General features: G+C 48.1%; 1 protein-coding gene across 1 annotated transcript in view; it reads right to left on the bottom strand.

The window, feature by feature from the left end:
* LOC126530783 (uncharacterized) overlaps positions 1-26,370 on the bottom strand; it is an 88,732-nt gene that overhangs the window by 43,896 nt on the left and 18,466 nt on the right. The gene's annotated exons all lie outside the window — the stretch shown is intronic.

Here is a 26,370-nt window from a genome sequence, read left to right as displayed (position 1 = left end):
GACGCACAGGCGGAGGAATTTCCGACCCAGACTGTAAGACTAACCCCGCTGGCGACACCTTAACCAATCATCGCCAACAGCGATGGCTCAGTATATACATGGCGTGCAGTCGCTTGGAACGAGATTACAGGTTTGATTCCGAGCCACGAGTGAGTCAATCAACGAATCAATGCATCTATACCGATTGAGTACTGCAATCGAGAAGCAGTGCTGTCCTGCACTCGGTGGAGTTGAAACAGGGGTGTTGAGCAGAGACACGTCTGTGAATACCATGACATTTTCCCACCGAAAAGCAACTACCTATCCTTATCGCTTAAAAAAAATAATGAAGAGAAGAGAATTGCAATGAGACACATGTTCGAGATCTGTCGCGTCGGACCGTAGAAAACTGAGTGACAGGCTGCTTTAATGGCATATTACGGCCGAGCAATCACGCGAATGACCTGCTGCTCATAGCGGCGGCAAAGCTTTAGGCATCGTAATTAATACCTGACACGGGAGACATGTGAATTTCGCTGTATGCAACCTGGATCCGCCGCTAATGACTTTTCGGGCGCAACTTACTGCGTGCGATGTTACCGCGATGTGTTTCCACTGATTTGGAACACCTGACCGTCCGTTGGAGAACGTATACGCGCAACAATGGCCTCCGGAGCAACAATTTCATTTTGAAAACGCATTCACCTCTCACTTTTTCGTATATGACGTATATTGATCGTTCTTGCAGACTGGTGTGACCTAGTCATATGCTCCTACATCATTAGTTAACCATGCAATGTCCAACATATCATGACATGTGCTGCAGCGAGTTTGACGCCTCAAAATGCTGATTTTAGTGCCGGGAGCTTAATGAAAAGCCCGTAATTGCATTATTGCAACGATGGAGTGATGTTTAAACTGTGGATAGTTCGGCAAAGCTAATTACTAATTAATTTTAAACAAGGTTTATTTAAACGTAAGAGGCGGCTAGAGCAGTGTGCTTGGGCAGCGCATTTAATACTAACTGCAGCGTCGTCTCGCGTGAAGCGCTGGCGATGCTGCTGCTGCTGCTGGTGTTTGTACTCTTAATCGCAGATTACTGCAATAATTAGGTTATCGTTCAAATGAAATGTCATAGACTTTTGTACGAATGTACTCTCCATGACCATAAATAAAAGTTAACAATTTGTTCCAATTTTCCTCTGAAACTGCGTTTGGCATTACAGGGTTCAAAGCGACACTCTCAAACTTTCGAAATTGCGCCATAGGCCAAGGTTCTATAACGCCTATTTATTTATATACTTCCGAGTCTTAGGCTCGCCTGTTTTGTTCTTCTAGCAATACTATAGGATCCTCCCGCGTCATTATTGGACGTGAAATAAGGGTAGTTTGCCACAGAAACGGCCAGCTACAACCAGAACCTTAGCTAGGAAAAACAACTAGAATATGACATAATAATACAAAGAATAGCCCCGAGATCCACTCGCTCCGCGGCAGTAAAACAGTTGCCGTTCGCCCGTTTTCGCCGCACGCTTACTGCCACTGCGGCATGCCGCGCGCGTTTTCGCCGCACGCTTACTGCCGCTGCGGCATGCCGCACGCGTTTTTGCCGCTTGTGTGAACGCACCTTTACGGCAGCCACTTCCGCGCTGCAGAGCCGACCTCGCCTTTTCTTCGATTAATGTGACTGAATAGCTATGATTATAATTAAATTAAATTATGGGGTTTTACGTGCCGAAACCACGATCTGATTATGAGGTACGCCGTAGTGAGAGTCTCCGGAAATTTGGAGCACCTGGGGTTCTTTAACGTGCACCTAAATCTAAATACACGGGTGTTTTCGCATTTTGCCCCCATCGAAATGCGGCTGCTCTGGCCGGGATGAGATCCTGCGACCTCGTGCTTAGCAGCCTAGCATCATAGTGTGATTATAATATCCGCGATGTACTGCATGATGAATATGTCTCCCAGCGGTAGGGGATAGCGATAAATGGGGGGGGGGGGGGGGGGGGGGCTCTTGACAAGTCCCGCACAGAGCTATATATCTTGTGTCGTAAAAGGTGCTCGGGGTGCAGTAAATCTCGCCTTCGGTTGCTTCACCAGGCCAGCTTCGAACGCCAGCAAACTAATTCTCGCGATTATGATGATCATCATCACTAACAAAAATTAGTTCAGGGGTTTTACATATCAAAACCGCAATAGTATTACGGAGCACGCCGTAGTAGGGGCCTCCGGATTAGTTTTGTCCACCTGGGGTTCTTTAACGCGCCTCCAATGCACGGTACACCAGAGTTTTCGCATTCCACACCCCCATCGGAATGACGCCGCCGCGGTCGGGATCAAAGCCGCTGATGATGATCATCATCGTCGTCGTCGTCGGCAGCAACGACGTAAACGAGATAATTCGACAAACCGCGGTCACCTATGGCGCAGCCAAGTGGCGAATGTAGGATCACCAAATTAGTTCTAAATTCGAGCACCGTACGTCTATAGGCAACATACCAAAATATATTATTATACGGTGTTTAACCTGTAAGAAGGTTGTATGCCTGTGTGTTTGACGTGGTACCGAAGCGATTCAACGAAATGAGGAAATATGTCACGAGCTGAGATTTAGAGGCCGCTGCGGCCATCTAAAAAAATTGTTGAGCAACTCATCTTGTGGGCCGGCCTATCACGGCGCTCATAACTTAGAACTAAACTCCCCTTCAAAATTAATCCGGAGTCCCCCACTACGGCGTGCCTCATAATCAATTCATAGTTTGGGCGTGTAAAACGCCAGAATTAAATTCAACTTGCAATTAAAGGTGTCGACTGACATGTGCACTTCGAAGCACATAAGAAAGGTGTGTTGTTCCAGACACAACTTCATGGCACCATCCAAGCCTTAAGGATATAGATGATCCTTATGTTAGGTTGCAGGGCTTCCTAGAGCAATGTCGCGAATCCCCTTGCAGGGCTTCTTTCGAACGATAACTGTTTTTAGCCCAGATAATCATGCACGAGCAGCTTATAACTGTATTTTTTTATTATTGTTGTCTATCCAGAATAGATAGTTGAACTTGAACATATTAACGTTGCAATACGCCGCCAGAGTGCAAGTGTGCGCTTCCAACTTTTTCGGTCAATTATGCAGCGTGCGCTTAACGTCTGAGTGAATTCATCGGCAGCGAAGCAATGTAAAAGCACGATGCATCACGTTCCTCGGTAAATGCGTGTGTGTGACGACGTAAAACATCGAGACAAAGACCTTATTTGGACTCTATACTAGAGTGCCCGCTTGGCACCATACCTTTGGGGTCTCAGCAGATCGCAAGATAAAACCGAGCATCTCCGCGTGAATAAACCTAATGCGCCTTTTAGTTTGCCAAATTTATGTCTATCCTCGTGACCTGCGTGCCTTACTCCCCCTTGTGCATGGGTAAAGGCGCCTAATTTTTTTATCATGTTTTTCTTTTTCTTTTTTTCTTTTTCCTAAGCGTGGCTCATCACACAGCTAAATAGGCTGCACTCTTTTCGATAAGCCTTTCATCCCAGGCAGCCCACGCGTGCTTGATTCACTACTACGGAGACAAATAATTAGGAGCTGGGTTAATTAACTACGATACACACCTCCGTTTGACCGCAAGAGGGAATTGCTGACGGGATGAATGACGCAACGCTTCCGCTTGCTTACCGAGAACATACACTGGATCGGCTGAACGGAGGCGTAATTACCGCCACACAGGGAGAGAAAACATACTCAGATAAGCATATATAGCAAACATGTCTGCCATGAGAAAGCCCAGGGAACGCTAGAGTTTTAGTCGGAGCTCCGCTAACTGGAGAACTTCTGCAGTTCTTCTTGTAATAAGACCGAATCTGCAACAAACGAAGTGTGCGCGCTGTGTGTTGGTGGAAGGGAACCATGCCAAAACAAGACGTGAAAGCCGAAGTGCCCAGGACAGAAGTGCTGACAAGTGCATGTTTGGTGTCGGCACATCTGTTGTCTCATACGGCTTCCTTTCGCTGGCTGCAGTCCTTAAACACCAACTGGACCAACGCTCAAATAATCTGCAATGTTTCTGCAATCACGTCTGATTTACGTTAACTGCTGACTACTACTTGCCTCCATGTTGCTGGAGTGTTCGTAACATCTGACCGCAAAAATGGGGAACAAAAACTGTTTGTTGAATTCTTCTCTTCCGCCTTCTACAAACCGGGTTACAAATACATAACGAGAACAACATAGCGTGCTCTTGTATGTTACTCCTATATGAGCTCCAACGCCCAACACACACACTTTGCTCGCTCCCGAAGGGGTTCGCTGCGACGTGTGTTGCCCTACGAACAATGTACGCCGCTGCAGAAACGGACGTTGGATTCCTTCCTGCCGGCACAAAAACCTGCCTGCCAATAAAAACACACGTCGGTATACGGAGACGGCGGGCGCTCGTTAACAGGCCTTTTTCGAGCCGCCTTAACGAGCGGCACAAAACGGCGCGGAGCGCGAGATTAAACACCGCGCAAATTGTCGAAAACGGTCACGCAGACCACGCGCCGCTGCGTATCTCCGCGACGCCGGTTCAGCTGCAGCCTCGCGGAACATGCGCCCACGCGCTCTTGTCTCCCTAAATCCGTGCAGCGCGATTAAACTTACAGCTGGCGTCGCCCAATCAGAATAGCGAACGCAGCGTCACATTCGTGTTCCTCCGCGACGCCGGTATAACGTCGTCTGCTGTCGGGAACAGCGAGTCGAGAAATGTGCAACGCGGGAGCGAAATCTTCGGCTATAGGAAAACGTTCACGTGTGCACCGCCAATCGAAAGCTATAGAGATACTTCCTTATATAGTACACAGTCAGCCCAAAATGAAGTGCTAGCGAATCTGCGGTGTCTGTTCCAGCGTTACTTGTGCAGGGTCGATGACTAGACCGACCGACTTCGTGCGTTGTACACAGTTTACGATCGTCTAGGCGTGTGCGCGAGTACCTCGAATCCCTAGTGGGGCACTCCGCACCAAAGTTAACCTCGTTCCATTCTTGGCCCTCCATCCCGGAAACGTAGGCAACGTCGATGCGAAGAACTACTTTATAGCGCGCACTAGCGACCACAGCTTCCGAAGAGCTGCACGCTTTTGTACGGTGGGCGCAGCATAGGTACACCACGCTTCGACCGCGGCGACGCCAGCGTCGGCGAGGACGACGCACAAACGCCCAGCGTGACGCTGTATACGAGCGGTTGTCCGCGCAACCCGTATACACGTACGCACGCACAGACAGACATACAGACGGGCGGACGCAGCGCGGGCGCTCCCCCGCTGGTTTCTATGGACGACCACACGCAAGGTTGTCGCCACCGAAACAATGTATGTGCGATACGGCGCGAGTTGAGCCAGCGTTGCCGCCGTCGCTGGTCCTCGGGCGACAATGGCGATTTCAATTGCCGCGCGGACCCCCTACCGGCGTGGTGGAGAGAGAGACAACTTCCGCTGTACGACGTGACTGCCAACCAGTTCTTCTTTTTCTCTCCCTAGCTCTCGCGAGACAAGTTCGCCGTGCGTCTCTCTCGCGTACTCCTACATCACACCACGTGGTGCCGCGGTGCGTGAACGAGAGACAGCCGTTCGGCGATGTACCGCAAGCTCTTGGCAGCAATGCGAGGACATGTACATTCGATATATTTTGCACGTTCAGTTGCGCCCTGCGTGTGCAGGGTTATCCCAGCTAACTTTAGCCAGGGATTAAAAATACGCCGATGCACTATAAGACGACGCGACCAAATGCATGTTGCAAAGTGTAGTATGGAGTAAGTCACAATTTCTTTATAGTCTGCTTAATTGCGTAATTAGTCGATATTAGTTATCCAACTTCTGAGGCAAATAAGTTAGGGAAAAAAATCCAACTCGAAAGTTACGGCTTGCAAAACGTCCGATTAAACAGTTTCGAACTTTCTATCTATTAGGTATTAGTGTTTTCGCGCTTACTGCAGATGCCCGCGAAAAGAAAAAAAAAAATACCTCGTGACGTGCCCGCTTGCGCGCCGTGATTGCAGTGCTCCCAAACGTTCTGCGTACGAGCAAGCATAGCCTCTAGCAGGGCGTGCTGTCGCTCAAAAGACGACAGGGCAGTGACGCAGGCGTTGGCTGCGCTGTTTACGCCAGCGAATAGATTCCCTGGCGACGGTTCATGATAGCGACACGCAGACGCAGCGGCAGAACACCCATGGCCCTAAATGCTATGTTCGTTTTATACGCGGAACGTTTGAGAGCGCTGCGATCATGGTGCGCAAGCGGACATGTCACGTGGTATTTTTTCTTTTTACGCGGGCATCTGCAGTGAGCGGACAAACACTAATACCTAATAGACAGAAAGAACTTTAATCGGACGTTTCGCAAACCACTCTGTAACTTTCTAATTGAACTTTTTGCCTAACTTCGTTGCTTCTGAAGTTGGTTACTTAATCTTGCCTAATTATGCAATTAAGAAGAATACAAAAACAGTGTGACTTACACCATACAATAGTCGGCAACAGGCATTTGGCCGCGTCGTCTTAGAGTGCATCGGCATATTTGTAATCTCTGGCGAAAGTTAGCTGGGACACCCTGTGTATCTACACTGCAAACGACTTTGTTTTTCTCGCTGTTCTCGTGAAACGGTGTATGCAAGTGGCAAACGCAAGCAAGAAAGAAAGGAAGGAAGTTGGATGTATTATGGCTATCGCGCGGAATGCCGTGATTTTGTCTGCGAAACGTTTTGTAATATCTCATAATTCAATGAAGTTGCCGCAGATCGCGTTCGCGATTAATGTCAAGAGGGACAAACACGTTTACGCTTACGAGAGCCAGAACATTTATTAGCTTTTTTTCTTTCGGGAGGCTGCTGATAATGTGATGCATGTGTCAGGAACAATTCAAGCCTTATAATAACTAATTTTACGTTGTACGGCGTTCGAAGTAACATTGAATAACCACCTATAGGTTCTCTCAACACTTCCGATGTATCATTGTGCAATCTTATATACTTGTGCTGTTGGCTATGCAACTTCCATGCATTGACCAAAGATTTAAAAAGAAAAATCATTATCGAGCATCTTTCCTTTAATCCACCTCCAGGAACGTTGGCGCAATCTCGCCGAAATTCTCTAGACTTCAGTAGAAGGAGAGTTACGGCATGAAGCACCACATGTCATATATCACCTGTAAACATTACAGAAAAAACGCCCGTACAGTAGTTTCTTCAGATGTCTAAACGTTTGCCAGGGATCAACCGCTGTCTGCGAAAACTTCGGTGCCGATGCGATCGATCCCACGTGAATAAACGTTACGCTAAGCAGCCGTTTCGTGCGATGCAAGCAAATAAACGCTTTTGTTTTTTTCGCACGCTCACCTGCATACTCTCGTATCGTATCGTCTGATACTACATCGAGGTCCCATTAACGTGCGCGTTTACACGGCATGCTGCAGCGGCAGGGGCCCTATACTTGTATCAGTCTCCCCATTCCCGGGTCTCTGCGCTTCTCTCGCGGTTTGTTCCAGACGGCCGCTGAGAGATACAGACACATTAGGCAAACAATAAAAGCGTTTTTAATCTCTCCGCCTGCCTTGTTGCCGTTGTGCCTCGCCGAGCCGCGTCGTGCATCAGGCACGTTTCACGTTAATCTCGCCGCTTCCTCTCGTTCGCGCCACCTCTTTCCGTGCTTCCCTCCCTTTTGCCATACACGCCGCTGCGTCTGTTTCGAGCGCGGCCCCGATTATCTCGTATACCGCGGCCGCTTTGCTGGCGCTAAATGAACCGCGGTAGAAAGGGCGAAGATAGTGGTGGTATATCATACGGCAGGAAGGGCTCGGTTGAAGTCGGGACACGGACCACCCGTATGAGAAACGAGAGCCCTAATGCGTGCATTTACCGCTAAGACAAGGTCGCTGTACTCCAAAAGGAGAAGCTAAAGTATAGGGTGCATCCGGGGGGAAAAAATAACAGAACCAACGCTGCTGCGCCCATTATAAAGAAGGACGAGATAGCTGACAAGGCGGGACGCGGCGTGCTGCGGTGGCATTGCGACGCCGGGGAAGTAGTGGGACTACAATGCTTCCTTTTCTTGTTTACTACGGCAATTCTTGGTCCCCGCTTGGCTCTAAATATCGAACCCCTCCCGTTTTCCTCCTTTCCTCCTTGCACATTGCACTGCGGGGACTTCGACTGCGATGGTCTCATCACAATCGTCTGCAGCATATGGTTTTGCTTGGCGACCTACTTCCTCTTTAAGAACAAGTTCCACGCGCCTTTGAAAAAAAAACGGATGTTGCAGATATATACGCCGCCGTTGCCACGAGCAGCGCTATCTAACACACACAAGCAAATGTAAACAAAAGGGAGGGGTGGCAAGAACACTGCGACGAATTGATCAGCAGCGGGAGAACGAGCGAAGCGCCAGCTACGAGCCAATGTTGCGATAAGACCTGCCACGACAAAGATAACCTAACCCCCTTCGCCCCCTTTCGAAACGTTGGCTACAGGCTGAAGCTTCTCTTGTTCGCCCACTGCCGAAAAGCATTGAGGAAAGAGAAAGAGAGAGAGAGACAGAAATGGAAGAGAGGAAGAGCAGGGAGGTTAAACAGAGGCGCGTCCGGTTTACTACCCTGCACTGGGGGAAGGGGTACAGGGATGAAAAGAGAGAGAGGACATAGAGGGAGCACAGTTTCGCGCACCTTTAGAGGTTCGTATCGAGTCTACACACAGTCGCCAACACCTGTCGACTTGAGGTACTGCAACAACGCTTTCGTGGGTTTCAAACAAGACGACAAGCAACCGTAAGTACCCAAGAAATAGGTGAAAAGGGGCGGGAAATTGGGAACTGGATAATGGCTGTACCGTACAGCCCCACACTGCTCACGTGGAAGCTCTTGGTATATATACGCCTCCCGGTCAACGGTGAATTGATCCTTCCTCCACACTGATGGCCTTTTCCCCTTTTGATTATTCCAATTAAGGTTGCGTTCAACTATAGATTCCGTTAACAAGAAAAAAGCGAAAGTGTTGGTGTATTTCTGATAGAGAGGCGTAAGCATGGAACGCTTACTCGTTCGAACATTATCGACTCGTGTGTAGCAAATCTGGCCGTCAACCATCTCGTCGCATGCAGAAGCCCATGCTCGCATCCCACTAGTACCGATTCCCAGAATTTTCACCTTGAACGCAGGACTTCCATTGAATTGCGTAATATGCCGTCTTCTGGCTTTTGAGTGGTTTCCGTTCGATTTTGGTGAGTTGCTTATCTGAAACTACATACAGTATTGGGCGAAAAAGCACTGCACGCTTAGGCAGACGATGGACAGTGCTCCAAGGCATTATCAATGAATATCAAGCGGCTCCAGACACTTTGCGCCTATTGTGAACTAACTGGGACGGCTGCTGGGCACGCTGGCAAAGGAGGGACATGGCAAACGTGAATATGCAAATCCAGTGAACGATGTGGCCCAAGTTGGGACGATGAAACGAGTCGGCGTCGGTGACAGCGACGAATGTGCTCGGTGGTCGTCGTATCAAATAGTGAGGTTCATGTATCAGCCCTACTTATAGGGCGCCGTTTCACTTTCGTAATGAACCGAAGGTCATCGCGACGGGGCCATAACCTACATAACACTCTATAGAATGCCGGCAACGCGACAAACTTGTCTCGAACCGTATAAGCGAAACGCGATAACATCCTTGCGCGCTGGCGGGAAAAATGCGCAAGAAACATGCGATTAATATCAAGCCTTTCCGAAACCTCGCATGCACCCTTTCAATATGAGACACCGACACAGACACGTGCGGGTTTTCACGAAGCAGATAATCTTTCCTTAATTTTTGCTCTGAACACTTCAGCACGATCTGACTCCTTACCATGTCTCGCTTTATTGAGGGCACGAAGCCTCGATAAAATTCCTGCTTACCCTAAAAGCGTTGTTCGGCACCAAAATCCAATCGTTAATCTATAGAGTGATAGCTATCGGGGCTCAAGAAGAGAGAGAGGAGATTGAGATAAATACAGGTGATTAGCCGGTATAAAGCCCGACTGGCTAACCTGTCCTGATGAGGGAGTAAAGTGACTGAGAGCTGAGAGAAGCAAAGTAAATATTAAAAAAAAAGAACTTTGATAATGCGAGCACACGCGAAACGACCTTTGCAGCCTAGTTCATAGGTCTTTAAATGGCCACAGAAAGAAGATGTTGAGCTGAGTTAGATCGACAGACTGTTCGTCTAGAAGTCTGTCATAGTTTTCTGTGCTAATATGCGGCTTTGTTGCGCAGATAATTGCCACTGAAGGTCGCGCTGCTGCTGAATCTGAATTGCCCGCGCCAATGTGGACGAGTTGAGCTAATCACCACGCGACTTCCCTCTCCGCCGCTCTCTGAGAATCAGCCAGTGCTGACGTCACATGAGAGCTCCCACAATCCATAACAGGTGACGCCACTCAGATTTTCCATTTTCGTCATTATTTCGCTTAGAAAAGCTCTGTTTCTCGCTACTAATTGCCGATTCGTTATTACAGAATTCCTAATCTATCAATCTATAGCTCGAAATAATAATAATAATAATAATAATAATAATAATAATAATAATAATAATAATAATAATAATAATAATACCTTTATTGCGAATAATGAAATCAGTGCATTCACACAGGCCTACCAAAGCCTTTGATCTCCCGCCGTGGTTGCTCAGTGGCTATGGTGTTGGGCTACTGAGCACGATGTCGCGGGATCGAATCCTGGCCACGGCGGCCGCATTTCGATGGAGGCAAAATGCAAAAACACCCGTGTACTTAGCTTTAGGCGCACGTTAAAGAACCCCAGGTGGTCGAAATTTCCGGAGTCCTCCCCTAGGGTGTGCCTCATAATCAGAAAGTGGTTTTGGCACGTAAAACCCCATAATTTTTAAAGCCTTTGAAGGCTTGAGCGACAGAGCCTGGCAGACAGCAGAACCATACACGGTACATTAATAGATTATTTATAAGCAGCGAACTCGAGTATAGCATACCAGAAAAAAGTTTTTAAAATTTATACAGTGTCTATGAAGAGAATTTTCATTGAGAATAATGAAACACAGAAACACAGCAATGCGTGTAAACAAAATGACCATAAGATAACAGATAACGATAATGTTTTCCTTTAGTGTCTCGATGTTGCCAGAACGCTTTCAAAGCCCTCTGTCCCGATAACGGTTTGGACCAGCGTTTCAGAATTCCTCCCTCCGTGGGGGGGGGGTTAGTTCTCCAGTCTTAAAGCTCGAAAAGGAGACCCGCTATAACGTGGCATCCGATACGACGTGCGGTGCGTGGCAAAGACGGCCCATGTCGAGCTGTTGGAAGCGCGTTGGAACCGGTTGAAAACTTGTCGGATGCAATCTCATAGTACGACTGCTCGTTTAGATCGGATGGCACGAGAACTCGTGCCCCGTGTCTGCGGCTTCGGAGACGCGACGTTGCTTCGCTAGTGAGCTTGAGGTCTCGGTCACCCAACCCACTTTCTAAAGCAATAGAACTATACATGGAAACTATGTAAAAACGTCTACGTGGGGACTTTTCTTTTTTTTTTTTTGCAAACTACATAACTTCAGGCAGTAAATGGGCGTTTAAAGCGCTTCACAATTGCACCTCTTTCATCTTCCGATGTGTGTACCGTGTCCAAAAGCATCACAGTATATTATGAAGACCCCGTTTCTCCCTTCCCCAGTGCAGGGTAGCCAACGGGGCTCGGCTTTGTCAACCTCCCTGCTTTTTCTTTTTGACTTCTCTTTCTCCATGAAGACCCAGAGTCAGCTAAGAAATATAATTGCTTTTTAAGTCGGTTTTTATTTCCTATCTGGCGTGTATGATATACTAAAGAAGAAAACCGTTGTATTTATTTGTTTGGATATCACGGTTAGATGCCGAAAACAATGGGGAAAGCAGCTTTTAATTTTTTTGAACAAGCCGATGAAGGTGTAACATCATGTGATCGGTTGCCATGTTGGTACGGCGTCCAGAATTTTCATGTCATCTCGGTGTACTTAAAATGTACCTTACGGGTCCATTTTGGTCGTCTGGGACGACATTACGGTCTAGACCCAAACTGTGTTGGTTTTCTAAAGTGCTCGAAAGCTGGTCATGATTATGGCACGCGTAATCAGTTAGAGTGTGAATCAGGCTTCCTTGTAGTCTCCTTGTTCACGCTTCTTCATATCAATTCCTGCCCCCCCCCATCTCTCTCTCCTGCCACGAGTATGTAATGCGGGAATGGGTTTTCAGGGTAAATACGTAAAAACACAGATATATATATATATGAATTTTATGCCCCATTCGTATTTCATATCTTTGCGAGAGACCAGATAGACTGACTCGCCGTGACAGGTATTTAGGACCCGGAAAGAGACGCCCAAGTGAAGCTATACTGACGGCCAAGTCTGTCAGGCTAACACGGTTGGAAACCAACCTACACCTGGTTGCCAACTTTCTTGACCTCTTCCTCGATTCCGTCTTCACACTTCTGAGGTGCCCATATTTGTGCTTAGCCGTCTATTTCCTTTCATCCATGTTTCTGAGTCTTTTATTTCAAACCTAATTTCGCATTCCGCTTCTCTAACTTCAAGAGAGGCCCAACCCGTGTCGGTTATGTGGACGGATACGGGGACGAAACTAGCGCGACAACGGAACGAATTGGTATCAGCTACAGACTATGCGCTGAGATGTACAGGCAATGCAGTACACGTAGCCACTAGAAGAGAACAAGAATCCAGAGTAACGCCATATGCATATTGATCGATGCTGCGCGCACCTGATTTCAATCTCTCGTGCTTTCAATACATAGGAAAGTGCCTAATCTACTTGTGTTATTAAAGAGACATCGCATGTTTCATCTTTATGGCAGTTGTGTCTGCACTTTATACTCGCACTGAGGCGTCGTTTTGCCGCTTCACCGTACTGTCCAAGAAAGAAAGAAAGAAAGAAAGAAAGAAAGAAAGAAAGGCTACTTCACAAACGGGGAGCATTCTCCGAACCGTCGTCGCTTGTATAGACAGCAAAGTCGACACATGCAGGCGCGCTTCTAATTTGTCTCTTCGTCAACAATAGCTTGTAAATTGAGTCCATATATAATCGATATCACATAAAAGGAAATGAACAGTTCATTATGTGTACTACATTGAGGTATTCAATTTTCGAGTGAGTGTCTTCCGCAGCAATTATTGCGGTATTATACGGCAGTCATTATACTGCTCCAATGATCGCTTGAAGTCTTTCTTCATCACACCTTTTTGCATGCGTTCCCGAACCACGACGTTCAATATAGCACCTTCCCACCACAGAGACGAGATTCGCCCGATATTCTTTATGGCGAAGAAACTCAACCTAGAGCGAGCGAGCTGAAAAGACCTACACATGCCGGGCTTTTTTATTACCCGGCGAGAGACACGCACTTCGAAAGCACGACAGCCGTTCAAACGTGCTCCATATTTGCCGTTGAGCGGCCCCGACAAAATAGCGTATATACGCATTAATGGGGAGCGCGAAAATTGAGCTCGTTGATATAAAACCTCCAGTTGGTGCCGCTGTATGCATACATTATAACGCGCTACGATATTCAGAGCAGCTGCGAATCGAAGACAGCGCTTTGCAACCGCGAACAGAATTCCAAGAACCTGGCACGCCTTTTCAGAGATATTTCGACGAAATTCGGTCACGAGGGAGAAGATCAATCGACGAAGCGCCCTCTCCGCGGTCTGTATAAATCTGCGCGTTCATTTCACTTTGAAAAGCCTTCATCGGTCTATCGCGCCGTGAATGGCCCTTTATGGGCGCAAATATACACCGAGATCGAATGCGCGTATACAACACATATTCGTTCCGTACGACCACCTTTTCGTCTTTACACATGCACGCAGACAGGCGTAAGAGATCTCTCCCCAATATGTCCGCATACGAAACCAACGGTTGACCGTTGCTCGTGCTTTCTTTTGCTTTTCTTCTTTTTTTTTTTTCGCGTGGAAAAGAACCAATTTGCTCAACGGCACGAACAGAGGGGCTGCAGCGGAATATGTGTAGGCGAACTAATCGATCGACCTCCGGTTTCCAACGCTCCGCCAAATGCAGCGACTTCGCGGAGACACGGTTAACGAACGAAGCGCAGGCCTGGCAACACGAGCGCGCGCGCACTACGTCATGACGAACGACGGCGGCGCGCGTAAACGGAGACGTTTGCGGAGACGCAGCAGCCCCGGTGGGTGGGGGTGGGAGGGGGGGGGGGTAGAGGGGGACATAAAGAAACGTTATCGCTCTCGCACTTTACCATCCTGACGGCGAGGAAAACGTCTCAGCTGTGCGGCCGCGGTGAGCGCGCGGTAGCTCCTCACGTGCTATATGCAGATGGCGTCCCCATTGATACGTTGGCCTAAGGCGCCCTCCACTCTCTTTTATTCGAATGTCTCTCGTCCTGTGCGACGCTTCCGCCTCGTCCTCGGCCAGTCTGGCTTTTCAACCGTTTCTCTCCATTTTCCCGCTCTCCTTCTTCGCACTGAAAGGCTAGGTAGAGAGAGAGAGAGAGAGAGGGAGAGAGAGAGGCAGGCCAGTTGGCGCGGGCGAGTAATAAACTTCACAAGTACACGCACTCTCACACTCCGCGCCGTTTCGTCGTCGGTCGCAGCGGCGTGGCGACGTGAAGCGACGGTCTGGACAGGTCCTCAAGGTTCTTTGTAGGGGCCATGCCTCACCGTCTCCCAGGTGTAACTTCTCCTCACCGCTCCACACAACTCGTCTCGCGCGATCTGGTATAAAACGAGAAAGGCCGACGAAGGGCTGGCTGATTTGTAACGAGGCTTCTCCTCCTTAATTCTTCTTCAGTGCATGCTCCTTCTTCGCTCCCACGCACATTCACCAGTCGCGGGGGTGGGGGGGGGGGGGTGGCTATGCGCGCGGCCCTACATACCCCTCCTCCGCGCATGGCTCGAAGCGAATTCCCGTTTTTACCTCGGCCGGTATACGTTATTGATTCGGCGCACGCGCCACCGCCGCGGCTCTCGTGCGGACGGCGTCGGGCAATCCAACGAGCGTGCGCGATGGTAATAGCGTCGTCGTGTATGCCTTGTCGAACAGCGATCAGCTATGTTCGACGAGGCTGTTATTGCGCCGCAAACTGCGTCGTCCTGGCCCTTCGACACCGCCTTCTAGAACGGGCGAAGAAGTGGCGAGGCTGTTGGTCTTCGTCGTCGGCGAGTATAGCTGTATGTACCGCGGCCATCCGCGGTGTCCTACATTTGATACCAACCGGAACCCCACCCCCTCGCTCCCCTCGCTCCAGCTACCATTATCTGACGTCAGATGTATATGCAAACAGCGTTTTTGATAGCGAGCCGAACGAGGAAGAAATGAAGCTCTCACGGCTGAGGCGCACACGCACGCACACGCACAGGCTGTACAATCTGTGCCGTTGATGTATACCTGCATACAGACAAATGTGGATAATGCGTACGCCTTTTAGCACTCGCGATAATGCGCCACCTGCGCACCTGCTCAGGCAAATATTTGTTGCGTGTTTGAGGGTGCGCAACGAACGAGTTGGGCACAACTAAAAACAAAAAAAAGAGAGAGAGAGAGAGAGAGAGAGAGAGTGAGAGAGAGAGACGAAAGAAAAATAACAAAACCACTCAAGTTGAAGTTCTTCCTTGCGTCCGCGAGAGCCGAGAATCGGAAGGCGAAGCTGGCAATTTTATTTTGCTCAGTTTGCAGAAAGACCACTTTGCGTCCCTCAGTGAAACGGGAAAAGAAATGGTTAGCTAGCTCGTTGCTTTTTTACGCCATTCCTGGAGAAAATTTTTTAACGTAAAGCGAGCACTGTCCTTTCTTTCTTTCTTTTTTTTGCAGTACGCGACACTAGCACATACGCTTCAGCGTGGCGCACTATTTATAAAACCACGACAGTGCATGTGATTTCGCTTTTTTATGCCTAACCTATACATTACCTATATATTGTTAAACAAAAGAGTGTCCCAAAAAAGATTACTAGAATGAGTTATAGTCGTTGTTCCGCTAACACATCAATTATGGGCATTTGCCTAACCTTTATGCTCACGCGTTCTTGTGACGTAATTTATTACGCTTTATCTTTCTAATATTTCCAAGCCCTCATAGTTTTCTAAAGCCAGCAGGGCAATTAAGCGCTGTGCACGTTTGCGGAATTGTTGCGAATTATTGCACTGATAACGCAATATCTTGCTTAGTGTGATAAATTTGAAAATCACAAGGTCGTTTGAAGTCATAAGGATGAAGTTAAGCCATGTACTGTCATGTGACTAAATTAATAACATAATAATATAAGTAATGTAATAATGTATAGTCAGTTCATCGAATCCATCTACTGCCCATCATTCCCATGCGGGCTCAACTAGCACTTGCAGTTCACACAGATACTAGCGTCGCAATTATCTTTAGTGATTTTTAAAGGGAACTCTACGGCTTAAATGTCCCTTCGCTTCAGGCACCGCAGGATTTCGCAGAGCTGACGGCCTGCCTCCACCCCCCCCCCCCCCCCCCCCCCCCCACCTCCCGCACTTGGCTTAGCGGTGCATTAGAATAACGTTCTTAAGTGAGTGCTGCGAGGAGAAGTTCTTTGAGAACCACACGTCTACCCCGTCGACTTGGAACGACATCGACCAACGCTTCATTACAAGATAATTGCTCTATATAGTCACTGAGGAGCACTCCTGAAAAGCAGCGACTACTTCCTTCAAGGAGCAGATATGGCTCCCAGAAATTGATGCTCGGTGTCTAACAGAACGTCGCGATACCAAAAGCGACTGAAAAGACAGACAAACAAAACTGTAGCATGTAAAAAAAGCAAGGGCACACCTGCACTAACGGTTTGAGTTAGTGATGAGCAGCGGGTAAACAAAAAAGTGAAGACGACGAAGAAGAAGAAGAAACGTATAACTATATATAACTTGCCATCGCATTTCTCAGACAGTTTATGCGGCGGGCAAGAGAAACTCTTCCTTCAGACGGCAAGCGTTTTCTTTTTCACCTCGTTATAAATTTTAAGATAACTAGCAGGAAGAGGGGGCGCATCCACCGGTTCGCCTCCGAATGCAGCTAGAAGCTCTGGCAGCCGCGCCGCTCGCGCGATCCCACGCACGCGGAAGCCATGTTCGAGCCGGCCAGCGGAAAGACTCACGAGGCATTTCGCCGCTCATAAACAGCTCACGAAGGCAGCTCCGCGCGAATGCCTCCCTCCCTTCCCCGCTTCGCCATCTATCTCTCTCTCTCTCCATAGGCGTGCCGCGCACCTCGATGGCTGGGCACGTACATCGAACGAGGCAGCTGCGGCTGAGAGCTGGCTGCTCGCTCCGTCATCAGTACCGCTCTGCTGGTGCCGCTTCTGGCCCGTCGCAAAGGACGAACGCACGAGGATGGCAGTCTGCTGCCGAGACAGAAATGGGCAGAGAAGGCACAGGCGTGCCGAAAAAGACATTCTTATAGCCCTGGGCTCGCCCTACCCTCCCCCTCCACCCCTCCCTTGCCCCTTCGGCTCTGTGGCAGTGGGAAGGACGAACGACCGTGGCCGCGCACATAACTGCACTCTGGAGGCCATCGCCGAAGGAGGCCTTCCCTCCGCGGACGCCAGCGCGAGAACGACGTGACTGAAAGACGGGACAGCGGCGGCGACAGGGGGTGGGGGGCAAGGGAAGAAAGACAGCTGCGAAGCCTCATCGCGGTATCAAATGACGGCGACGCGCAGTCACGGACGGCTCCGGACGAGCCCCGTGTGCGACTCTGGTGCGCTGCAAGGCTCTCACTCCTGGCATCGCGGAGTCTCAGATTGCTTCTCGCCCACGAACGCCAACCCACCACTCCCTTCCCCTTCGCCCAGTGCCGGACCCTCCCTGCAGGCCCCCGCGACGTTCCCGCCGCTTATACCAGAATCCCGAAGAGAGTTCCTTCGCGAAGCAAAGTACACCGGCTCCAACACCGCGGCGGACGTCATCCAACCAGCCGGCTTCGTTACGGAAAGCCTTCCGCGGATGGAGCGATGCATCGACGAACTTTATATGTTTCCTCACTCCACCCACCCCGCACACATAAAGGAGACGAGAGTAAATAAACAAATAACGAGGGAGAAAAGATGGGAAGAGGCATCGGACCCGCAAGGAGCAGCAGGCTTCAGTATATATACGCCGCGGTCGAAGGGCGTCTGTAATGAATGGCGCTCGTCAGGTTTTCCTCTTCCAGTTTTGGCAAGAGCAAGCGCGCACCCCGAGCGCGCATCTCTTCGGGCGAGCGGCCTTTTGCGGTGCCGTTCGTTAAGGGAGCTGCATCCGTGCGTCGGCGCGGGGTTGCCGCCTTCCATAAACACCGGAAGGGCGTCCTTCCCCATATTCCGGGGTCCATCGTCTCCGCGGATACTTTCTGGAGACCATGTGTGGTGCCTCGGAGGGCCGCGAGGAGCACAAAACGGTTCCGATGACAGCAGCACCGTGAGGTGAAGTGCGCGCACCCTTCAAGGCGAGCCGCCGCCGCCACCACCCCGTGGCGAATGCGTGTATACGCATTCTCAACGTGTGTCTCAACGTGGGTCTTACGCCCTGCAACTTCGTTCCTTGCGCCATTCAGGCATCTAGCTGCCGACGGCAGCGGCTGGGTTTCGAGCATGGGCTGCACGCGCTGTTGGGCGATATCCAATAAAAGTTTTCCTGCCGATAACGCCGGTACAATATACAGTGCGGCATACAATGTGCCAACGTGGTGTTTGTTCCTTTAGGAGAATGGCTTCCGAGGGAGCGCGCGCTAAAGGTCAGTGCAAGCAACCGTAGTCGTCATCATGAAATATAGATCCACATGTGGGACGAATACCAGAGTTATATGACGCGTGTCCTCCGTCAACCGAATAAATATTGTGCGTGCCGATTTCCTAATTTCATGCTTTTATAATATATGTTGCCCTTTGCCATTTTCGAATCCGTTTTTCTTCCCTTCGAGCCTGCAGGTATTCTAAATCCAAAACATCTTCGGTCCTCGGTTTTACTAGCTAAATGGCCGTCCCGACACCACTTTTTTACCGTTAATATGCACTATAGACGCTATCACTACTGTTATCGCTTGCGGGCACTGCGTCTAATATATTCAATTGCGCAGTATTGAGTTTCAGTTGAAGTTTATTATTATTATTATTATTTCCCTATTATGATTACTATTATTAAAGTTTCGACCACTGCACTTGCAGTACGGTAGAAATGCTGCACAATAATTGAGCCAACCGGCCACTTAGAAAATGAAAGTGGGTAGAACAACACCTTCCGCCTCCAGATTTCTTTTACATTTAGTAGCTTATTATTAATTCCTATATACAAAACATTCATAGCCTGCTTCTTTCAATCCTTTCACAGTGCTTTATCACCACGCACAGAATTGGAAGTGAATTATTTATTGAGTGGCATATATATATATATATATATATATATATATATATATATATATATATATATATATATATATATATATATATATATATATATATATATATATATATATGAAAAGAAAATTATGGTGTTTTACGTGCCAAAACCACTTTCTGATTATGAGGCACGCCGTAGTGGAGGACTCCGGAAACTTCGACCACCTTGGGTTCTTTAACGTGCACCTAAATCTAAGTACACGGGTGTTTTCGCATTTCGCCCCCATCAAAATGCGGCCGCCGTGGCCGGGATTCGATACCGCGACCTCGTGATCAGCAGCCCAACACCATAGCCACTGAGCAACCACGGCGGGTCATATATATATCAAGCTACGCCACCACCGAAACGCTTCTGTGGCATAGCTCGCACTCTTTTTGCGATACCGCCATAGCCGCAGAACAGGACTCGTCGAAGAAGGCAACCACACACACGCACGTTCGACGTAACTTCGGTGCGGCCCATCCAGGCACAGGCGGGTCCACCTCAGCCCAATACGGCGTTGCAGCTCCAATCGCGTAAACCTCATGACGTATACGCTTATAGACCGCGATGCCAGCGAAGTTTGCGCGCCCGTACAGCGCCGAAAAGAGGCGCGCTGACGTACGCGCCCGGGTGGCGACACGCGAGAAATACGCCCGGAATACGCCTCATGTGGTTGACGCTTTAAGCGAGCGCGCGCGCGCGCGCGCGGAAATCTTCATTGACACCGGGAAATTGGCGAGTTCAGACGTGCGAGGCAGAATTGCCGACAGAGTTGTGCGCAGAGGAGCTCACGAACGTGTGACATCCGCACAATGAATATAGGCGCATACGCGCGAAGAACAGCCAAACGCAGGTGCGCGAAACCATATGGCGCACTCGGTCTTGCGAATAAAAAAAAAATAAATAAGAGCGAGAAAAAGAAGAAAGAAGAAAACTGCAAACAGTCGTCGCCATCTGCGTGAGCAGGCTGTATATCACCACGCAAAGTGTTGATGCGGCTTTTCAAGGTAAGTTTCGCGCATCATGTGCTATATATATATGACGTGAAAAATACGTTGCTCTGAAAGCATCCCTCACGGAAGGGAACGCTCTCGTGACTAGAGGTCAAAGAAGCACTTATTAAAGCACCGTAAAATATCGCGCCATTATGTACTCCGCTCGGTGTCATCCCTTATGGCGACGCCGACAGCATATACAGTCTATTCTTTCAATTATTCTGGCTCAAGAATATACAAAGCCAGGCCCGTGACGAGTGTCTTCCAGGGAAGTAGACGCAACTATAGCCCCCGAATATTTCAATTGCGGGAAAGCAAGCGGCATGCCGTGCGCAATTCAAGCAATCAGTTTACTTCATCACGTTACTCATATCACTGTTGCCAGTATATATATTATATATATCGGGTGTGTTACGTTAACGCTAACAGATTGTTTTTACTTAATTGCCTTTCGCCTATAGCAGAAATCTGCTTTTTCAAACATACTCGAAGACGCCGACAGTACTTACACTGTAAATCAGTATGCATAATTTTCATTTAACAAAATTCCGCTAGTAAACTTTTTATTTAATTACGTCAGCGCTCATATTGCAATACACGACTTGAAGCCGATGATTTTGCGAGGCACATCAATTTAGAGGAAATTATAAAAGTAGCACCAGTTTTAAGATAGGCGAAGTCAAGCTTGGGGTAAAAACACGCTGTTCTCCTATTTACATTTTTTTTTAGCGAAACGCCGTTTTTTGCCTTGAAACTCAAAAATTTACTGGGACACCAATGGATTTCTTCGCCAACTTTGACAACACATATCTCGAATCTGGTGTCCTTGTCAGAAATGGTTCTAAGTGGACATGGCTTTATAATTCACCGGCTCTAATTCGTAAATCGCAATATACGCCGTAATGTAATTTATCTGAAAGTTGAGGAACGAGAACTCTTTCACTTGTCGAATATTCATTTTGGCTTTTCGTGCAACTATGCTCTGCCTCTGAGAGTATTCTAGCTCAAGAAGTAGAATTTTTTTTAATGACAATTTTATTTATTGATAAAAATACAGAAAATGACATGTGCGTAGTATACATAAGGAGGTTCCATAGTCAAAGACTGTATCGGGACCTCCTATATGCCACGGGTGATTTCAAAAAATTCTGTTAACGCTGTATAAAATGAAACATCCCGTATATTAAACGTGCGGGCACTATCAAGTTTCTTTTTCTTCTTTAGCGCACAAATTAAGAGCGGCAAGAAACATCTGCGTCGGAACAACCAACCTTCTCAAAATACAAAAAAATATAATGAAAAGAAAATTGCAACATTAAAATCGCTGCATTGTACTGTATATTCAGAAGCAGAAGTTACGGAACAAAAACGTGAAAATGCACCACGTGCTAGAAGCTTCAGCGATAACAGTGCATCAAAAGTATCTATAGCATATATAATTGCGCAACGTTTTCATTTTATTTTTGTATCGCTGTTATTGGGAATACAGCGTGAAAGTGATAACGCAAAAAAAAAAAAAAGAGATGCGATGAGATGGGACGATGCGAACTTCAAGTTAACATCATCGACTTAACTAACAACGCTTAAGCTTTGATATTCTTTTCGCTACACGTTACATAGGTACTTTGATGAGAATGTCCATTAACACTGATATGCAAATCACGGAGTTGTTAAAGGCATAATACACCAGCCCACCAACTCCTCCCGACGTCCCAACTTTATAATTGGAAATCGCTCAGAGCACCGTTACGCGTTCAGTATGCTCGCGGGTAGGCGGAATATGATGGATTTTCTTACGCCTTCGTTAACCCTACCTACGTCTCGGCGATCTTAATTAACGTGACCAAATAAAGTAGAAAGCGCGCCTGTAAAAAAAAAAGTGAGACAGAAATAAATGATTTGATTTGATTTGCATGCTGCGCCAGCTCGAGTGCATTACTGACATGACCACTGCATTATTACTGCCTGCGACTCGCACTGATTGCTGGATTGCGGCTGAAGCTAATCACGTGCTTTATCCGACAGCGTCGTCACCATATACAACACTCCAGCTTCCTGCATGAACCGCAGCTTTTGTTAACACAGTGAGTGCAATGTTCGTTATCGTATAGTGGAGCTTCGTAGACGCTCTGTTTCGGGCGCGCCTGCAAGCGTGCTCGCATCGAGAGAGGCGTGAAGAATGTTGCGCATATACTTATGCTTATGATGATGATGATGATGATAGTGGTGGTGGTGATCATTTTGATGACAGTAATGATTGTGATAATGACGACGACGACGTAGACGACGACGACGTAGACGACGACGACTTCAAAGGCAGTAACTAACTCGGAGTGAGAAGAAACAGGGTTTTCTTTTTAAGTTGGCTACTGGCGATAAGAAATGTTGGTGATGCCTATGACAGACACAACGAATACTGGAGAAATTGCCCTTTGACGAACACTAAAGAAAAAAGAAAGAATAACGTAGGCTTTACGACTAAGTTACTATTCTACAATAACGAAACAGCCGTTCTCGACGTGGTGGAAGGCTTGGCAAGCTGGGAAAGACGCAACAGCGAAAGACAAGCGGCTACCCGGCCGCGAATTAGTTCCAGCGCCAATTCGCTCTGACGTCATGGATTGGATACCAGACGTCTCGGGTCTAGTATCGTTGGCCGGTAAGCAAGGACTACAAAACATTTCCAAATGAAATGAAGGGCCAACCTGGCGAGTTTCGACGGCTTTGCCTGCGCCAAGACGTCCAACATACAAGAAGATATTTCGACATATCGGCGCCGAGATTTCAGCGCGACAACCAAGCAAGAAGAATATTTGCCCTTCGTGTCGCAAATAAAGTTGACAACCCTCTTTTTCCCCAAATAAAACAGCCTCGTTCGCTGACTGAACGAAAATATCGTTTGGCGAGAATACTTCACCATGTTAGAGATGATATAGTGCCACTCTTTACCGTCACTTCGCGAGCTATCTCTATCGCCATCAAAGCGAAATTCGAGGGATGCGGAAGAAAACTGATACATGTGGAGGTTATTCAGTAAAAGAGCCGGCTTTACAGAGAAACGCGGTGAGGCGCCACGCATACAGGTCACACGAGACGTGACAGAACAACGGAATCTCACGGCGCCTACCCCTTTACGATGACACACCGGCGGATCTTTCTTATAGAGTGCGTTTTGTGAGCAAACCATTACTGAGCTCTTTTTGATGTAAATGACCACAGCCAGGTAAGTCGAAACACAAAGGTTTTTATCTTTAGCGGCTGCAAATAGGTGACACAATCCAGTCAAGCAACTACAGCGCTAGCATACGTATTTGTGGAAAACAATATCGCTGCACCAGTAATGTTCTTAGTGCCTGGAAGCCTGGGTTGTGTAAGGCTTTGCTGATACTGCATCCACATCTACGATATGAACTATTTCCGAATAGCAACACTGGAAGCGCGTATGAGTGATCACGGCCAAAATAACAATCAACGTGATGTATTCTGCGGTGATCTTAAATTACGAGCCACTGTTATAAACAGTTTTGCATTCATCCTAGCATTTCTTGAAAACTTCACGGATTCGCCGCATCGGATTTCACCAGCGACTGGCATTGCATGCATGCTCACGAAAAACTTGTTTTCATTGTCGTAACGCCAAGTAGGCACATCGCAAGCGAAAAACACAAGCAGCCACACATATGTCAGTTTGCCCACACTACAGTTAACAGCTTGGCGACGGCTTTGTGAGCTGGAAGACGTCGCTATTGCACAGATAGCGTTGTTCCTCTGTGTGTCATCGGTGTTTAATGCTGCTGCAAGGACGCAGCTAAGGATATCCTGTAACATAAGAGTGAAAACATGCATAGGGTGAAGAAACCTTAATAGTCTGTATACGATTTCACCGCCAATCATATGTCTGCGCATGCAAAATTTTGAAGTTTTGCTCGAAGCCGTCTATTTTGTCACCGAGAGAAAAAAGGTATCACAGTGGTTAAGTCAGCTTACTTCATACATCTATAAACTCCACATGCCTTCTGCTTGCTTGCACGATTGATTGATTGATTGATTGATTGATTGATTGATTGATTGATTGATTGATTGATTGACTGATTGATTGATTGATTGATTGATTGATTGATTGATTGATTGATTGATTGATTGATTGATTGATTGATTGATTGATGGAAGAGAGTTAAACATCATGAAATAACACAGAAGCCATGAAAGATGCCTTCACGCATGCAGAGCTCCAAATTAATGTTATCTGCGTGTGTTTATGTTAAAGTGTGTATACAAATCTCGGTGCACGAGCGCACCAGGAATCACCATGGTGGATCACATGGCTTCATTGGTTCTGGTACACACCGACACCGCTCTGTATCATACTAACAAAAAGTAAAGAGTGAGCGAGAGAGAAATAAAATCACAGTAAGCAACGACATTTAACTCAACTTAACGTATGCCGTATAAGATCGCCCGCAGCGTGGGAAAGCTGTATTCCGGACACGTTCGCGGACGGCACACCGTAGAAACCTCGTGTATAATACGGGTGTAGGATGTAAACGCAGATAGAAGCGCAGAAATAGCTGCATCGACCACAAGAATAGAAATCGCCTTAAGCGCTTACGAGAAGATTCCGCGTAGCCCTCAGCGTTAAGCCGTATACGCGCATCGTCTTAACGTATATGCGTATGCGTGAAAGAAGCCGCAAGACAACCAAGATCAAGCAGATCAGGCAAGAATGCATAATCACCCGCAGCGGAAGCTTATGCAGTGGCTATGGCGTTGTGCTTCTGCAGCTCAAGGTCGCGGGTTCGATCCCGACCACAGCGGCAGCATTTCGATGCGGGGCGAAATGCGAAAAACGCCCGAGTACTCAGATATGGGCGGCACTTCATAAAGAGCCCCCAGGTGGTGAAAATTAACCCAGAATTCCCCCATTACGGCGTGCCTCATAATCAGACTGCATGGTTTCGGCACGCGAAACCCGAGAATATAATTATTAGCAAGCGTGGTCTCTCACGTTTTGTCGCCACAGTGAAACAAACGAAGGCGGACGCATTTCTTCGCGTTGATGAAAAAAAAATATAATGAAACCAGTCTTTTTATGCCGCCATCGTCACCGGCAATTAAAGTGCCGCGCAGGAGAGCCAAGACACCCATTAAGGACGTAAAATAAGGTTTTCCATTTCCGCCTGCCGGGGCGCACAGGAGGCCAGTTTATTCGTACAATACGCGCGTCGCCGTACAGGGCACGTGACCGAGCTGCTAAAGAAGACGCCGCCGCGCATGAGAGAGAAATAAAAAAAAAAAAATTGCGAGGTCACCCAGTGGTGCTGCGTATCTCACGGCACTCGCGCCAACGACGCGCCAACGACTCTCCAACGTCGACGCGCACGCACGGGCGACCGAGAAAAGAGTAGCAACAATAACGAACCGAGGAAACCGCAAAAAAAAAAAAAAAAGGTGGGGGGGGGGGAAGAAGAAACGACGCCGTTCCAGTTATCCTCGCACTCGACCGCATAACGATTGTAATGCGTGCTCTATCGCTCGTTTGCGGACGATATAAAAGAGCAGCGTGCACACACCTGGAGCGCCATCGACACGGCATCGACAAAGTGGCCGCGCGTGTGACTGCGTGCGTATCGCGTCTTCACCGCTGTACAAGATCCGCGCGCTTTTCGCGAGGGCGCATAGGACGACAGCCTGTGCAGTATTATATACGAACACATACCGGCCCGTAAGGTATAGTCCTGCTGCCGCGCCACGCGGGCCGATCTCGGCGCCCTTAACGTGTCGGGGTCCGTGATTACCTTACAAAGAGTCACATTAGCTTTCCCGGTGGCCATTTATCCTTTTTTTTTTATGCGAGGGCATGCCATCCTTCCTCCTTTCCCGTCGTCGCGCTATCGTCGGGCCGCGGCAGCAGCACGCGGGTTACACAACGACGACGTCGACTGCGCCCGCGATCAGCGTAGCCGATACCGTCGT

The sequence above is a fragment of the Dermacentor andersoni genome, chromosome 5 (assembly GCF_023375885.2).
Source record: "Dermacentor andersoni chromosome 5, qqDerAnde1_hic_scaffold, whole genome shotgun sequence".
In the NCBI taxonomy this organism is placed as follows: domain Eukaryota; kingdom Metazoa; phylum Arthropoda; class Arachnida; order Ixodida; family Ixodidae; genus Dermacentor; species Dermacentor andersoni.
The sequence above is the reverse complement of the archived record's forward strand: the minus strand, read 5'-3'. Positions and strand labels throughout refer to the sequence as shown.